This window comes from Rhinolophus hipposideros, assembly GCF_964194185.1.
Source record: "Rhinolophus hipposideros genome assembly, chromosome: 3".
Taxonomy (NCBI): Eukaryota; Metazoa; Chordata; class Mammalia; order Chiroptera; family Rhinolophidae; genus Rhinolophus; species Rhinolophus hipposideros.
In genome coordinates, this window is record NC_138049.1 from 84179967 (window position 1) to 84198105 (window position 18139).

Genomic DNA, 18139 nt, shown 5'->3' on the forward strand with positions numbered 1-18139 from the left:
CCACTCAACAAGTATTTATTAAGCACCTACAATGTTCTTATACTCGCCTATGTTTGCATATATATATACTGAATCATATAAAATGCACTTTATTTGTGGTTTCACTGGCATTTATGTCAAGTGTCTGAGACCCCTCCCTGTCAAATCTATCTTTAGGTGAGAATTACATCCCTGCACATTAGACACTGGGTTTGGTCACATGATTTGATTTGGTCAATTAAATATGAGGGAAAATGTATGTGATCTTCCAAGCAGAAAATTTAAAAGCACCTGTGCCCTTTTGCCTGTGCCAAAAATTTGATAATATCCTGATAGAAAATGATCCATCAGCTTGGGTATTTAAGTGAAAATGGCATAAAGTAGAACTATAATTAACCCCCAGTGAACATATAATAGCAGCAATAAACAAAACTTAAAAAAAAAAAAAAAAGAGAGAGAAACTTGAGAGTCATTTGCTACCACAACCTCATTTGACCTAAACTAATTATTATCTGCTGGACAGATACTGAAGAAGAACTTGATTTGAGGAGAAAACAGTATGAGTGTGAGTGCATGAAGGAAAAAGTAGGAGTCTTATTCCCAGGGTGTGGGACAAAGGGGCTCAGACAAAGAAAACCCGATATAAAGAATAAGGTATATATAAATACAAATATGTGTGTTAGGGTGTGACAAGTTGTCACAAACAAATATTGTTATCACCAATGTTAATTATGGATATGTGCAAATAAACTGAGAAAACAATTCTCAAATTAGCATCTGTTTGCATATAAAAATTCAAATTAAAGTTATTTATATAAATGTTTTAACATATTTGACTATCTTTCAGCACAACAGAAATATGTCAGAATAAGTGTTGCTTTATTTGATAACCAAAATAAACTATGAACACATGTATTCATAGTTTCTGGCTTACATTGCCTGTTCTTATGGTTAAAATATAAGAAAAAAAATTATAAGGAATAACAGCTCTGAAGGCTTCCCCTCAATATACAAAAGCCTGTTATTTCTTCTCCATTGAAACTAGTGATATATGTCTATTTAAAAGGTTTACTGGGCCAACTTTTTTCAATCTAACAGTCTTCAAATTTGGCCTGATATAAGAATTCAGTTAATAAAATGTAAAGCAGCCTCATTTTCATCCCTTTTTTAAACCCAAGTATGTCTTAGAAATCTGGCCGAGTCTTCTGTCAAATTGAACTATTGAACTTAGGGCAGTAACAGTCCCTCCCCAGGTAAGAGATTTAAATCCTTTTCACAGTTAATTTCCTGCTCCCAGATGAAGAACAAATCTAATCAGGTTTACTTCCTTCTTCAGATGAACAGAAAATGGCTGTTCCATACTCATAAAGGAAGAAGAAAATCTCAGGGTATGCAGTGTCTAATCTACATCACAGCAAACAAGGAAAGTAATTCTGAAATTGAATGTATTGGGTAATTTTGAATCTGAAAGCAAATCTGAATTGAACCTAGACAAATCTCCAAATTTACTTCCAACCTAGTTCTATTCAAAAATTGTGCCTCTTTACACCAGAAATGCATACATATTGCCTTCAAAATCATTACGAGGCAAAAAGATGGTTTCTGGTCCTAAGAAGGAATCTGAGTAAGGTGTCCAAGTTGTGAAATGAGGTTAGAACCTTTCAAAGCCCTAAGTATGGTAGGGAAATTTTATTCTTTATTGACTATAACTTAAAAATAAGATAGATGAGTTAACATTTGAATCACAGAATAATTGGACTATAGAAAAAAGAAACTAAATATCACTGTTCTTAATTTAAGAGCTGCTGGATTCTATATAAAAGTTTGTTGCTATGTACCTGTTAGAAAAGATTCACATCTGCTGGCAGTCAGACATTCAGTACCTACATCTTGCAATTGTGTTCTTTCTTGGTAACTAAAGCATTCTTAACAAAAAAGCAGGTATATCATTAGATCTTCATGAAGCAAGTTAACACAGCTGGGTTCCTCTCTATTTACCCTACCACACATGGCTTTGCAGAGAGCTTCCAGTGCAAAGCAAAGCAGTAGGATGCATTCTAAAATGGCAGACATTTTCCTAAGGAACCTATTTAACTCAGTCTCTGTTTGAAGGACAAATTACCCCCAAAGTCAACAATACAAAGAAATTTTTTTCTAAAGAATTTCAACGGACTTGATAAAACTAAGGTTCATCTTTTCCTATGAATACAAAGTCAGAAAACAGATATGCTTCTAATTGAAAGAAAATTAGAAAAGACCTTTAGAGTTTAAATGAGGATTTCATTTACCCTTCGTTTTAAATGTTCAATTCAAGTTGTGGGATTCCAATGTATTGTTTAAAGTAAGTCTGTTTGTCTTAATCCATTGCTTAATCCAAAGCATGCCCGAACAGTTAAAGGTAAACTATGTCTAATGAGCAGAATATTAAAAATCAATAACATAAAAATTGATAGCTTAAAAAGAAGACATCAGGGATCTATTCCATTTCCTGAAACACAGATGCTGCTCAGTCAAAACAAGGTAAGTTTTAAGGCATAACAATGAGCCATAAATCACAAGTACTTCTGCTGGAGCAAGAATATCAGAGCAGAGAGATGGAAATTAACTTAGCATTCTTGAGAACCTCATTCTGTGCTAGGTTGGGGGGTGTAGCAATTTTTGGCTGCAAAATCTCATTTGGTCCTTATTGCAATCTCTATTATACAGAATTCTGAGAGAGAGGCTCTAGGGTCATAAAATAACGAATGGTGAGTGGAGACTAGCTCCTTACTAAAAAGCAATTATACTTTTTATGTACCATAACTTTTTCAGGAAGACTGAACCAGCATATTTTGATGTTTCAGAAGCAGTCGAAAGTACAGAAATGGATAGAACATACTGAAAATTTTAGCTGTGAAAATGTGTGCCCAAACACATGTATCTTAACTAGCACTATAAATTAAATAGCAAATGTGACTTCCCATGCCTGAGGTTCTAATTCTGGATCTGCATTGGATTATGATAGCTCCTCTAGTTTTTTGGCTGCAAATTAAGCTATCACTAACCATTTAATTAATACAAAATATTTATGGCAATAGATAAAAAGTATGAGAATTTTGTTAACTTTTACACTTCTATTACTGAACCATACGGTATGGGATTTTGAAGGTATAAAGTTGCAGAAATAATGACATTAGTTCTTCATTAGTGAGTAGAGTGGAGGCCATTTATAACATCACGATTGTCTCACTATGTGTATTATCTCAGATTTGTACTGTGTGTAGTTATAGTTTAGTATTTTACTCTTATGTATAGGCATGTGATCCAAACTTGTTTGAATGGATATCATTTCAACTAAAGCAACTGTCAAGATACCTGAAATTTGGCACTAGCTTTGTCACAAGGAGGACCCAGCCATTAAGTATGACTAATAAGAAATAGTGTAATTAAGGAAAATATTTTTTTAAGTAGACCCGTAACATTCCCGATGGCCACATTCCAAATCCTTTGTAAATACTTGGCACTATTGGCATTCAGGCAGGGTAGTTCTCTGTTGGTGGTGCACGGAAATCCTGTTAATTACACGACGTTTGTGTCTGGCAGAATCCCTGGCCTCTGCACACTAGATCCCAAAGCATGCCCTCCGGTATGATAACTGAAAATGCCTCTGGACATTGTCAATGGCAAAGGTGGCCTCAGTGGAGAACCACTACTCTATATGTTTGAAGATCATTCTTTAAAATAATGTGTAATCACTTAAATGACTTTTGTGGATCCAGCTATGAGTAGACAATAGCCAGACTATTTGAAATTTCGAAAAGGTTGTATTTAGCCAATTTTTCTGGAAAATCACTTACATCCATCCAAAACATAGATGAGATACATAATTCAGTTGTTTCCCTTGAAAGCATTTTTAAGATTCTACTTATGCACTATATGCCACTGTAATTATACACTGAGAGCAAAATTATGTATCTGAAAGATCTCATTAGAAGTATCCAAAGTATTCAAAACGATGCCATTCTGTATTCTTTAGCAGTCACAGGATGTACCCAAACTGTATCACCGCTCAGTGATGTCATTAACACACACACCCTTTCTATTTCTCTGCCCTGATGAGTGTGTTGGCTTTTATCCTCAGGCCTTCTCAAAGGGTGGCTGTTGCATGAGACTCACATTCAAAGAAGGCAGAAAGATAGAAGAGGGCAGAGGCTATAAGACAATTCAAGCCATAACTGTCCCCTTTTACAAAGTAATTAAACATCTTCTCAGAAACCTCATCAGAAATCTTCTGCTTAGATATTATTGGCCTTACTTGGCTCTGTCAGAAAAATAATAATAAATGGAGCTACTTTAAAATGGAGCCAGAGCTGCCATGCCATAGGAACTTGCCCAGTCTGTCTTATGCCTCAAGTTTTTGGAATTTTAAAGGCAAAAATAACCTTTGGACTAGGCCTAAAGCAACATTGTGTCCCAAAGAACTGTTTGCAAGGATAACAAGAAAGCAGGTATTATGACCACCAGACTGGTACTGAACTAAAAATTAAAAACATTCTTTAGAATAAACATCACTATGTTATATTATCTACATCAATAAAAATGCCTTCTTTCTATTGATGTAGTTGTTCCCCTTCCCTTTATCACAAATACCCATTGCCTTTGTCTCCTAATGAAAACATTACTTGGGCCTCCCTAGTAGCTATTCTTTGATCTCAAATAAATGCTGCTGCCTCCTACTTTGAAAAGCCTTTTATTCTTAGGTTAATGGGTCTTTGGCTGCACTAATTGCAAGGGATATTGAGAAATTAAGAAACAATAAGAAATGGGATCGTTATTACTATCTAAGACTAATCAAGGCCCAGTACCTGAGGTGAACACATCATTGCTTTGATTCCAAATCCAACTCTGTTAGCCAGGAAGAAAGAGAAAATTTGTAGCAATCAGCTACACTTGATAAAATAAACACAACAACCATAACAACAAGAATAACGGCAGTATTAGAAGGTATCTGTTGAAAGTTTATGGTGGTACATGCACTCCTCTTGCAAAAGTTTAATTTAGATTCTATTATTACCTTCATGTTACAAATAAAGAAGGAAGAGCCCTTAGTCAAGGAACTTGTCCAAGGTTATACAACTGGTCTGTTTAAAATTCTTTGAATGTCAGTTAAGCAAAGGTTACTTTATAAAGAACTGATTTTGGTGTTTCATCCCTGATAAGCTTCTCACTTGTTATATAACTTTATAAACTGCTAAAAAACGTTTATATATGTGGGGACATTTTTTACTTTTTTAATAAGTAAAAATAAATGTATGTACCAGAAAGAGATGTGAAGAATATATGTAAGCAGACAACAGATAATGCCGTTACAATGTAAAAGCACATACACATTTTACTAATATTATTTGGAAACAATTTTGGAGTTTTTAAAATTGAATGGATTAAAGCAGGAGAAACTATATTAACTCTCCTTAAAGATTAGCATTTTAGGCTGATGTACCCAGCATGAAAACTGCTGATTTATACTTCATGTATATAATTGGTTGGTGATTGTATGTGAGACAAGTAACATCCGCCATGTGTGTCACTGGAGTAATTCAAATGCTATAAAGAAAATTTTTCTAAATCTTAAAGAGAAAGACAAAACGATAAATTAATGAGAAAGAAAGAAGTATCTCCTGCACTAGACAACAGTGAATTGGAGTAAAGATGTTTTGAAGTGAAAATATCTTGACAAAATGCGGAGGGCCATCTTGGGGTTGAATTCTATTTTGATAATAGAGCTAATTAACAGAAAATCAATTTTGCCAATGGGAAATGTTAACGATTAAATTTAAAATAACTAAATTAAACATCCTATACTTAGGTAGAAAGCAACCTACAGAATCTTTTTTTTTTAATTAGTTTCAGGTGCACAAGAGAAGGTAATACTTAGACGTTCATCATTTATATCCCTCACACTGTGGACTCCCCCTCCCCCATCCCCCCTTCCACTATCCCTCTGACATTGCACTGAGCCATCACATTATATATATAAAATTATAGTTGGCATTCACCATTGTTCAGCTTCAGGTGTACAGTACATTGATCAAGCATCTACATCTTCCCTGAGGTGGTCTCCCAAATGGGACCTGTGTCCATCAGATACCCTACAAAATCTTTACAACATTATTGATTACGTTCCCCAAATTATTTTTCAAAAACCCTGAGGCCATTTTGTGGTTACCGACTGTTTTCTAATCCCCTCACCTTTCCCCTTATCCCCACACCCCCGCCCAACTAACAACCCTCAGTTTTTCCTCTTTGTCCCCAGAACTGTTTCTGATTAGTTCATTCACTTATTCTTTTCTTTAGATTCCGCATATAAGTGAGATCATATGGTACTTGTCTTTCTCTTTCTGGCTTATTTCGCTTAACATAATGATATACATCAAATCAGAATGGGAGATTGGATTGAGACCAACAGGAAAGCAATTCATATGAAAGCCAAGAAGAACTTTCACTATAAGCTCTGTATTAGTCAAAAGAGTGAAGAGGCATGAAAAAAGCTAATGACATCATGGCAAATTATATAATTTGTGGGGCCCAGTGCAAATGAAGTGACAAAAAGAAGGGAAAAAATGACAACAAAAGTATTAAAAAATAAACTTCTTTCTTCTATGATCTCTCATGACTTCTCATATGTTCTGTTTTGTCTTAATTTGTTCCTTATTGTCATTCCAAGTAAAGAAAAATTAGAAATTGTCATTATTAGCATGAATGTACCACTCATCCTTCATAAAGCAATGATAAAATTAAATGCAAATTTAACTAATATGCAGAATCACTGAAACTACACAATTTGTATTTCATAGTTCCTATGTGCATATGTATTTTGCTCTAATCAGACAGAACTTTTTTAGTTCAGTTCTTGATCTGCACATAATCTACAACACTCTCTACCTGAGACTTACTGGTGAGTAAGGAAGGACTGAAAGGAATGAAGCTGTATGGGTTGCTCTTTCACTTTCTTCTATATCATTTTTATCATAGGTGGTTGGCTAATGTAGGAAAGTAACAAGAGTAAGAAAAGATAGGGCAGCATTTTGTTGTTATTAGTGTTCATAGAACACCACTGACTTCTTTCTGCATTTGAAGCAAGTTCTGGTTCAAACAGAAAGCATAGCCCCCCTTTCAGTGCCCCCTCTCCCACTTTCAGTGCCCCTTCTTACTCAGTTGGTGATGTAACATGTTTCCTTGGAATTGCCTTGAGTCTGAACTTGCATGCATCCTAAAAGTCCACAAGAATTTTGTGTTTCATGGGACATCATGAATAGTCTACATGAATGGGTTAACAAGGAATGGTGGATAAACATATTGCTAGAAATGTATCTCTTTTACTGATGCATGTGCTCTGTTGTGCCATTGGACTTCGCTTACAAAACAACAAACATAAACACCTGAAACCTATGTAACTTTACTGGCAGTTGTCACCTCAATTTTTTTTAGTTAAAAAAATATATGTTCTTTCCAGAAAATGATGAGTAGAGAAGGGAATAAAGTTCAGAATCACACCTTATACTTTATGATCTAATTTTAAAAGTTTTTAACCCTTCAATTCTACTTTTCAATATTAGAATTGGGTACATCACTGTATTTTTAAGATCTTTAAAGTGTCATTTACCATAATTATTTTCTAAAATACATGTGGAATCAGTGTCCAAAACTCATGGAAGAGCCAGGATTAGAACTCAGAACTGTTTGCTTTCCTTTATGCCACTTGCCCCTGAGATATGCTGTAAAATCAACAACAAACCAATAATGATAAAGGAATTCTGAATCATTTATGAAGATCAGTGGATATGCTATCTTTGAACAGATTATGACTCAATTGATTGGTTGCCATTTAGTTAATTTAGTAATTTAAAAATTATCTTCCTGTTGTCTATTCCTATTGCAGTAATGTTAATCAACAGAATACCCATATAGTCAATTTTCCCCCATTCTGTCACCACTTCCTCCTTGGGGAGGCACTAACTGGAGAAAAATGACTAAAATTTTTAGGGATCATTACCCACAGTGCTTCAATAAATACAAAATATTTTCCCTGATTCTGAAAGTAGCAATGAGATGGAGTCATAGTAGGGGAAAAATGCCTCTATGGTTGTTATTCAGGGATGGTTGTGATCCTTTTACCTTGCAAATATAACACTAAATTAAAAAAAAAAAAGTCACTTATGGAAATTGGAACACTGAATACCTATTATTTAGAACTCTTTGAATGTAAGCAGTACACAAATGTAAAAAAATAAAAAGATACTTGTTTTCTATATAAAATCTAAGTAGATCTAAAGTCATTTTATTCTTTGTTCAACTAATAACTGTTACAAATAGCACATGAAAATGTGTAACTTAATGAGCACATGAAAATGGATTTGTGTTTCCAATGGAGAGTTAGATCTAACAGGAGGAAATGAGATAGGTCACATAATAAAAGTAATGAGAAGATTCAGGAATCAAAAAGTGCAGGGACCACTGTCACAATTCAAAACGTCAATCACTGGGTCCCATGGCCACCTTGGAATAGGTGGAGTATCTCTGCCATTTCCACTCCTTATGTTCCTACTTAGGGACAAAATCCTTGGAACTAAACAGCTAAAGTAAAACTAAAAGACAACTGTATCAATCAGGGTTCTCTATAGAAACGATTAATAGAATATGTGATTTATGTTAAGGATTTGGCTCACATAATTATGAGAGCTAGGAAATTCAAAATCTGTAGGGCAGACCAGCAGGCTGGAAAACCCAGGCAAGAATTGATGTTGCCATCTTGAGTCTGAAAGCTGTGGGGCAGGTTTGCAGGCTACAGACTTAGGCAGAATTTCTATAGTATAGTCTGGCAGCATAATTCCTTTTTTAAAAAGGAAAACTCAAGTTTTTGCTCTAAAGTACTTCAAGTGATTGTATGAAGCTCACAAACATTATTGAGGGTAAGCTGCTTTACTTAAGGTCAACTGATTGAAGATGTTAATCACATCCACAAAATACCTTAACAGCAACACCTAGATTTGTGTTTGATTAAATTACTAGCCAAGTAGAAACATAAAATTAACCACCACATCATCTTAAAAGTAAAACGTTTATATTTTTCCAGTCTAGATGGCAGAGTAGGTAAACGCTGTGCTTACCTCCTCTCACAACCACATCAAGATTACAACTGAACTACAGAACAACCATCATTGAGAATCCCCTGAATTCTAGCTGATCTGAAGTCCTACCTTTAAGGACATACAGAAGAAGCCACCTCAAGACTGGTAAGTGGGGCAGAGACACAGAAAGAGCTCGTCTCACACCCATGTGTGACTATTAAAAATCACTAGGGATATCTTGGCTACAGATGTCCCTCCAGAGGAACAAGGGATCCCAGCTCCACATCAGGTTCCCTAGCTGAGGGTTCCAGAGCCAGGGAAAGAAGTCCCCATAACTTATGGTTATGAAAACCAATGGAGATTGTGGCTGAGTGAGACGACGGTGACTGGAGTCCCAGGCACTCCTCTTAAAGTGCCCATGCATGGACTTACTCACTGACAGACTCACTTACTCTGAGCTCCAGTGCTGGGGAAGAATTTCAAAAGGTACCAGAAAGCATACAGAGAGCAACTGAGTTGTCTGGCTTCAGAGCATGAGTTGAGGTGGCTGCTTTCTCCCAGACAAAAGTGCTGGCGAATACATTGTTTTTCTTTTTTGTTGTTGAGCCCTTTCCCAGAGTACAGATGTAGACACTCCCATATTTGAGTCTCCGTTAACTTAACTAACATGTTCATTCACATTCTCCCTCCTCCGGTGATTCCCTGAGACCTCACACCACCAAATTTCAGGCATTTACAGTGAATTTTCTGTACAGCCTATCTTGGCTCATGTTGTAGACTTTCCTAAAATTTCTCAAATGTTCACAAAACCCAAACAAGTAGCATCTGGCTTCAGCTTCTTCTGTACCACTTGCTGAGCAACCATAAGCCTGGCCATAGCAGAAGCCGGCCTCAGTTCGCTGCATGACCTCTTGAGTTACCTCTAAGTCCAGCATGAATGTGGGCAATCTTCAGATTGTGTTGTGGCTCATGCCAGGTGGTCCTACACAGGGTACAGGCTGCAGCTCAATTTGGCCTGTGGTATGGCCTCTCTCAGGAGGCCCCAGGGTTGGCAGGCCCAGTGGTCAGCTTCAGACCGAGATGAAGGATCACCTGGCCACTTGCAAGGACTACACGTCCAAAGGGCAGAATGGGGAGGCACCAAAGCCCTTGAAAGTGAATCCTACTCTGTAGGGTTCCCTGCATAACAGCTCTTCCACTGGAGTCATGCCCAGAGCTCACAACCAATCAGCCTAACAGCCAGTACCTTTCACTGACATGCAAACAGCAACCAAGGATTAACTACAACAGTAGGACACATACAATCCACACAAAGGGCACTCTTGGAGCACCAGGATCAAGTGACCTGGGAGAGTGTGTCACTAGGCCCCAAAGGACACCTACTACATAAAGCCACTCTACTATGACCAAATGGCACAGCAGTTCTACCTAATACACAGAAACATCACAGGGAGGCCTCAAAAATGGGAAGACAAAGAAACATGTCCAAAATAAAAGAGCAAAACAAAACTCCAAAACTTCAAATAAGTTTTCATTTCCTTGCTTTTTCCCCTCTCCTTTTGGCACCTCTATAATGTGAATATTAGTATGCCTGATGAAATAACTAAACAAAATGGAAATGAGAAATCTATCAGATGTGGAGTTCAAAACACTGGTTGTAAAGATGCTCAATGATTTCAGAGACAACTTCAACAAAGAGACAGGAAACATAAAAATGGAGATAGAAAACATACAAAAGAACCAGTCAGAAGTAAACAATACAATAATTGAAATGAACAATTGGAGAGAATCAACAGATTATATGAAGCACAGGATCAAATCAGCGACTCGGAAGATAAGGTAGCATAAAACACCCAATCAGAAAAACAAAAAGAAAAAAATAATTTGAAAAAGAGGATAGTTTAAGGGGCCTCTGGGACAATATCAGGCATATTAATATTCACATCATAAGGGTACCAGAAGGAGAAGAGAAAAACCTATGCATTTTCCCTGAATGACCTTTATGCTGCCATGTCACTTTAACTTGTTCTCAAAAGTAAAAAACAATCAACCATCAGGTTGGAAAAGAAGAGGCTAAGAAGCATGCTCACAATGGATTTTTACAAGCCTCACTGGAGTTAATTACTAAAAACTTGCACATGTAGTAATTAATTTTATGCAATTCAGCACCATCTATAGATACATATTTTCTTTCAAAATTAATATAACCAATTGAAATTGTTGGGTATTTTAAGAAAGCCAAAATCTTTGCATCTTTGTTTATGCTAACCAATTAGATAAGGAAATTACAATTTATAATAAATTGTTCAAAAAGTACCAAGTGAATTACCTTTACCATGTATGTCAAAAAGAAAACAAACTACAAATTCCAAATGTTGACCTTTGCCTCAGAGGTTACTAATCTAACTTAGAGTTGTAGGCCATACTGATGCATTCCTACTAATAATAATATATAGTTTTCAAAACTCTATAGATTCACGAAGTTTTATACAGCTTACAAAGTGTGTATTATTGCCATCCACATTAACAATCCATAGCCACTGCTCCCATAACACTGGTCTATAGAGAACTAGTAGCTTCTCATCACACATACACTCCACAGTTTGTTCCCCAGAGCCTGATAAAAAAAAAACTAATCAAAAGAGTGTGAAGGGGAAGTAAAGTATATCACCTTACTATGTAGGCTCCCTGCCTGGGCCTCAGTAGTTTTGCTATCTCACCCTTTTCTGGGCCTGTCCTAACTTATTTTAGGCATTAGACATGTAAGTCACACTTTGGTTTTTCATGACTGGTTTAAATATGCAGATAAACCCTGCTAGAATAGAGTCCACTGTGCCAAGATTTGGATTTATCAATCAGAGAGTGTGGGTTGGTAGATTCCCTGATATGCAAACCCTGACACTATCCAAAGCAGTTTAAAATCAAGGACTCTGCATCCTGTTATAAGCCCCTCAGGAAGGATTGTGAATCATCAGTGAGACATCCGGAAACATCTCTTCCACAGAATATAAAACATCCGTGTCACATTTGTGCTCTCAAGATCATTCCATGGCAGAACAGTTGGAGCATGGTGGGGCAAGGTGTGGGGTCCACCTAGATATGCTCCCTGCCATTCCCTGTGTAAGAAGCACACATGCAAATGCATTGCACAGCTGGGTAGGCATTCCAAGCCTCAATCACAGGAAGTGTTTTCCTTTTATTAGCAGTATTCACTTTTCTGATAGGAATAAAAATATTTGTAGGCAGAGATACACATTTTTACAGGTGTAAAACATGTAACCCTGAGAACTTGTCTTTAAAAGTATAAATGAATTATTTAGTTTTTAAATTACTTTCAAAGGTTGTTTTGTTTCGTTTTTCCTCTTCCACATGTTTCTTATCTGGTAAGATATACCTGCCTTCATATGCTATAGAACGAGTTGCCAAAGAAGCAACAATATATAGCTTATACCTTTTTTTTTTTTTAACACTGCCATAAACGCATCACAGAAAATTATAAAAGCCATTTCTTTATGGCACAGAGAGAAAGTCATGAAACAAAATTAAATGATTGGTTCTGGAAATAAAATTTTTGTAAGAGACTATTTATAACTTCCTCTGTAATTATATGTCTAATGCCTCTGTGAGCCATTTCCAATCATTTTAATTAAATAAATCTCACTCCTAAATGTATAAAGGTGATAACAGAACAAACTCTGGAGCTCTGTCTGTAATTTAGTCCCACAGGCAAAGAATTCATAGCGATTCTACTGCCAGTCTTAGTCAAAGAAAAACGTGTTGTTTGATATTTATTTAACTGACATTTATGGTAGGAAATTTCACCTAAAAACCTTAGGACATACAAACATGGTAAGTCATCAATTTCTATTTCTTGTGCAGGTAATTTGATCTTTATCGCATTCTTTCTTGCATCAACACCGGAATGCAGTCTTTGTACTTTCTAAACTAAGTGATAAGACTGAAAGTCAAGAGGCTCAGGAGACCAATTCACAGTGAGCACTAGATAAAACCATCCCGGACTAAGTGCTGTTACTGAACTAACTTAGCATAATTTAACACTGATTTTGCCATCAGGAAACTCAAGTTCACATTTTATCCTTTAAAGAAAAAATCTACAATCTTTGCTGAAAAGTGTGATTTTTTTTAATCAATGCCTTATTGATTGATAAAAATGATAATGCCTTTTTATCAATGCCATATTTTTTAAACTACAGACTATGGCTGTAGAAACTGGTTACAGATTTTCATTAGTATGTTTTGATTTAAGATAAACTAGCAAGCTATATTTTGGAATAAAAATGTGTCTATATACATTGTTTAAAGTATTTCTGAACTAAGTGAACAGCTAAAAATGCAATTTTAAAAGATACTCATGTATTTGAGATTATTTATCTCCCTTTCTCCCTTTTTGTGCTTTAAAATGTAAGATTGTACTTTTATAACTGTAAAAATCGACTTTCGAATATATGTTGCAAACTTATCCCTCTTTCTCTCCCAGAGTTCTACAAAAATGAAAGTAAAGGATTAAAACAGATGTAAGCCCTGAAGGATGGCAGGAAAAGAGTCAGCATGAGACTCAAGAAAATTTTGCAAGACAGAAAACTAAGAGACAACTGCAATAGCAGAGCAAAGGAAGTTGAAAATCTAATCACTGTTCACCTTAAACAAATAGATAGCCAGATATTTCTCCAACAAAATTCAGGAACAACTGAGAATTGCAATTTTTGACATGCAATCTAATGGCAAACCACATGCAAGTCCAGAGAAACAGAGGTGAATGTTCTTTTATGAAATGGTTCTTTTATGGATGGTTTAGGAAACCAAGAGTTCACTGACAGAAACAAAGTTTGAAGTACAGTGACTTTTTATTGGCTGAGTTGTGGCACTGTCCCATTGGGTGAGCTGTTACCGGGCAAGAAGGAATCTTTTCTTCATCCTGCTGAGGCAGTAAAGTAATATCACTTCCTGTTGGGATGCAAGGTATGTCTCTTCCCGTTGGGGTCAGTAGTGTGTATTGAGTGGCAGGTGTGTGCGTTCTCTCTTCTAGCCTCCCGATTCCATTTTAAATGAGGTTTCTGTTTATTAATTTTCACATCCCCAAAGAAAGAGGTGCATAAAAGAGAGATAAGCATACATAAATATTTTTAAATGTTCCCAATATTAAATCTAAAATTTTTCAACTTTAATCACGGCACCAATAATTCCATAGTACATTTTATCAATCAGAATCCAAACAGAAAAAGGACAGTTATTAGTATCTAAAACAGAAAGGAGTTAGTACCAGGAATTGGTACGTGGATGAAAGAATTGCTAAGGAGCCAAACAAGGGTAGTGAAGCAACCCAGAGAATATCAATTACAGAAGACAGAATCTCTAAATTGCAGATGCAAAGGATGGGTGGTGCTACCAGAGCCCAGGGTCCATGGTGAAAGATGAAGTCCTAATGGGCCTGTCCAAAGAAACTAGAGCCGAAGAGGAGATGCAGCTAATACAGAAGATGCCCTCTGAGACAGAGAGCAAGAAACACCCTCGCTTCTCCCTTCCCCCAGCTCTCCTGTCTTCTTCAAGGATCTCCCATTGTCCAAACACAGCTGAAAGCCAGTGACATGAAAGCCTGGCAAACATAATCTGAAGGGATCAGCTCCAGAATAGAGGTAGAAAGAGGAAGAAATTGATCTGAAGGCAAATAGGTCAAGGCTTAGATCAGACATTAAATGGAAGACCTTTTATAAAATGTTGGGTTTGTGCAATAACTTCCTTCTAATGAATGATGTATTTTATATATTTTCCAAAGCTCTTAAAAATTTCAAAGGAGTGAGCTAATTAAAAAACTGTGATTCTCTGATTTTATGTGATGAAAAGCACAAATTAGAGCTCTGGCATAAAACTTAGAGTTTATATGCCAGGGAGAAAATTTTATATCAGATATCTTCTATGCACATAGAAGGAAACTTTTCTCTCTCACAGCCTGGATATAAATATACATGTATAGCCCTTAAATATGTGTCTTTCTTGATTCATTCATTTGTTTATCCAACATATTTCTATAAGCACTTCCTATAGGAAAACAAAAATACATATGTAACTCAAGAGGCGAAAGGGATCGAAAACGCAGGTGGAAATGCACGGGAAGCAAAATAGAATAATGGTCAAGAATTTGGATCTGAAGTCAGATACATGTGGGTTAGAAGACCATTACTTATTCACTGTGTGATGCTGGAGAAGTCTGTGAACTCTGTGAGCCTTGGGTTCCTCCCATGGAAAATAGGGTAAGAATATTTGCCTCACAGGGTAGTGTTATAAGCTCTAAATTTGATAATTCACATCTCATGTTTAATGGAGGAGTTAATTTAGTCATTCTTTAGTTGTATTTCTTAAGTGGGCTCTCTTTTTATTCAGTAATCTTTAAACATGAGACATGAATTTTCAAATTGCATAGTTGTATTAAACTTATTCAAATAACAGAGAGTGAGCCCTCAATAAATATTACCTATTATTATTATTATTTCAGTAATGAATAAGACACAGATTTTTTTTTCCTAAGATTTTTAAAGAGAACAGGACTTATACTCAATTGTAATGTTACCGTAGAAAGTAGTGAGCGTATGTAAAGACATACAGATGCGTGCTATTCTTACATTTTATTGATTAGAAAACAGCAAGTTGGTATGTTTTTTCCCCCCTCAACTTGGAATGCCAGGGGGTGGAATTTGGGCTTGTTTGAAAGAGATGTAGGATTTGAATATACAGAGGGAATCACGTGAGCAAAGACATAAAAGTGCAAGTGTGGCATGCTGGATGTCAGCACCAAATGGTGAGGGGGTACATTTGGGACAAAATATCCAGTGGGTGACGAGGGGTAGTTAGAGTCAAGTTTGGAAAGAACATATACTCATCATGGAACGACTATCGAGTTTGGGCCTTTAGAAGGTAAACGGGGTGCTGGCATGTAGAGCAGGGCTTAGAGGCCTTAAATGCATCATTTGGAAGTGTGAACTGAAATAGAAAAAAAGAAAGGCAGAATCAAAGGAAAGATAAGCTAGGTAGTTGTTGTAAAAGTCATAATGAGTTGAATTAATAAATTCTGCGCATGTGCCTGGAGTCCTGTTCTTGGCTAAGAAGAAAACTCCAGAAGTACTATGGACCAACCCTAAAATTCAAGGGAGGTGGTACCCACAGATGAATATAGATTACCCATCTGATTCAACATTTCCTGATATTCCACAATCACATTCTTAGACCCCCTACTTTTCTCAAACAGAAACAATTTGGCAATTCTGTTTCTAACATTATTGCTGTTATGCTCTTAAATTCCATCCAGACCTCATTTTACAGAGCGTCAGCCTACTCACAGCTCAATCCTAGAGCATAATAAATTATCGAAAATTTCCTTCAAATCTGATGAAATTAAAAACTAAAAAAGAACTTTCTCAGGATGTACAATGGTGAGAACGATTTTTTTTTTTTTGTAACTTTTAAAACAATTTATTATTTACTATTCGAGGGAGGGTTTAAAATACATGACTACGGGATACACTAACCAGAGACCAAAAATCAACCAAAAAAAAAAAGTAAGCTAAAATAAACACAACATTAATCTTTTCAAAAAAAAGTATTGTATCTTTTTTTTAATTTAATTTATTGGGGTGACAATTGTTAATAAATTTATATAGATTTCAGGTGTACAATTCTGTAATACATCATCTATAAATCCCATTGTGTGTTCACCACCCAAAGTCAGTTCTCCTTCCATCACCATATATTTGATCTCCCTTACCCTCATCACCCACCCAACAATTTCTGACTGTAACTTACAGAATCATCAGTCTTTAGGATCACCAGAAGCCTGAACCTGGCTTTTCCTTTCTTTGTTTGATACGCAGAGTTTGATAACGCGGATGTATGTAATTGAGAGATTGAAAACAAAAGGCTCAAAAATAATAACTAAGGATATTTTTTCATAAGATGAAGTAAATGTATGTTTCCTTTTATCATTAAAGAATCTTGATGGGCCTCATCTTTACATATAGCCAAGACAGCCACGCTACATAGGAGAATCAAGGTAAGGTGACTTACTCGTATGTTTTAAAGGAAGCAAAATCAAGTCTTCTGGCCCTATACATTGCCACATTCCTATATATGACATAGCATTCAACAAGTTGACATTAATTAATTTTTACTTGTCTGTGTCTTTTTACTAGATTTTGGTCTTCTGAAAATTGGGAACTATATCATATTCTTTTTTTCCATTTTGTACTCTGTTCCAGTGTCTAATGAATACCTAGCAAACAATGAATATTACACAGTGTTTCACGAATAAATCAACAGAATAGTAGGTTTGATTTAATTCCTCTATATTTCCTACACTGTGTGTTTCATTAGCTTTTTTTAACTACAGATTTTAATTATCTTGTTTAGGTGTGTCTTTATTTAAAAATGACTAAAATATTTTAGAAATAAAGTGAGGTATGAATTATGCATTATCCATAAATGCTGATTCTCAATGAAGTTTCACATACGGAAGGACTGAAAATTCCAGAAACGTTACTTACATAATAAGCCCAATTTTATAACCTTTCCATCAGCGATACAAATGACCTATTGAGACTTGACCAAGGAGAATTCATTTCATCTAAATGAGAGAAATGGGTGAAAGCTTGTTTGGGGTTTTTGCACGTGTTTTTCCCTGACCTCATTTTTGTGGATTTTGATGCTACCTGTAAAACGGAGAATAAAGCCTCTAGCTGAAAAACATATTTCTTTATGGCACTTGAAATAAATCTGATAAAGCCCTGGGTGTCATATTTCCCAAGGGGTCCATTGACTAAAAATCAGGAGGTAATAGTCGCAAGAATAATTTTATCCTAGAATGAGATATTAAAGGAATGAAATCTACACACACACACACACACACACACACACACACACACACACAATCTAATAGGTAATACAGTAAAGATACAGGTAGAAATACATACATAGTGGAATGTTGTGTTACTTCTAGAAAAAAATATAAGGAAAAACATAAGGACCTGGAGGTCATTTCATTGGTG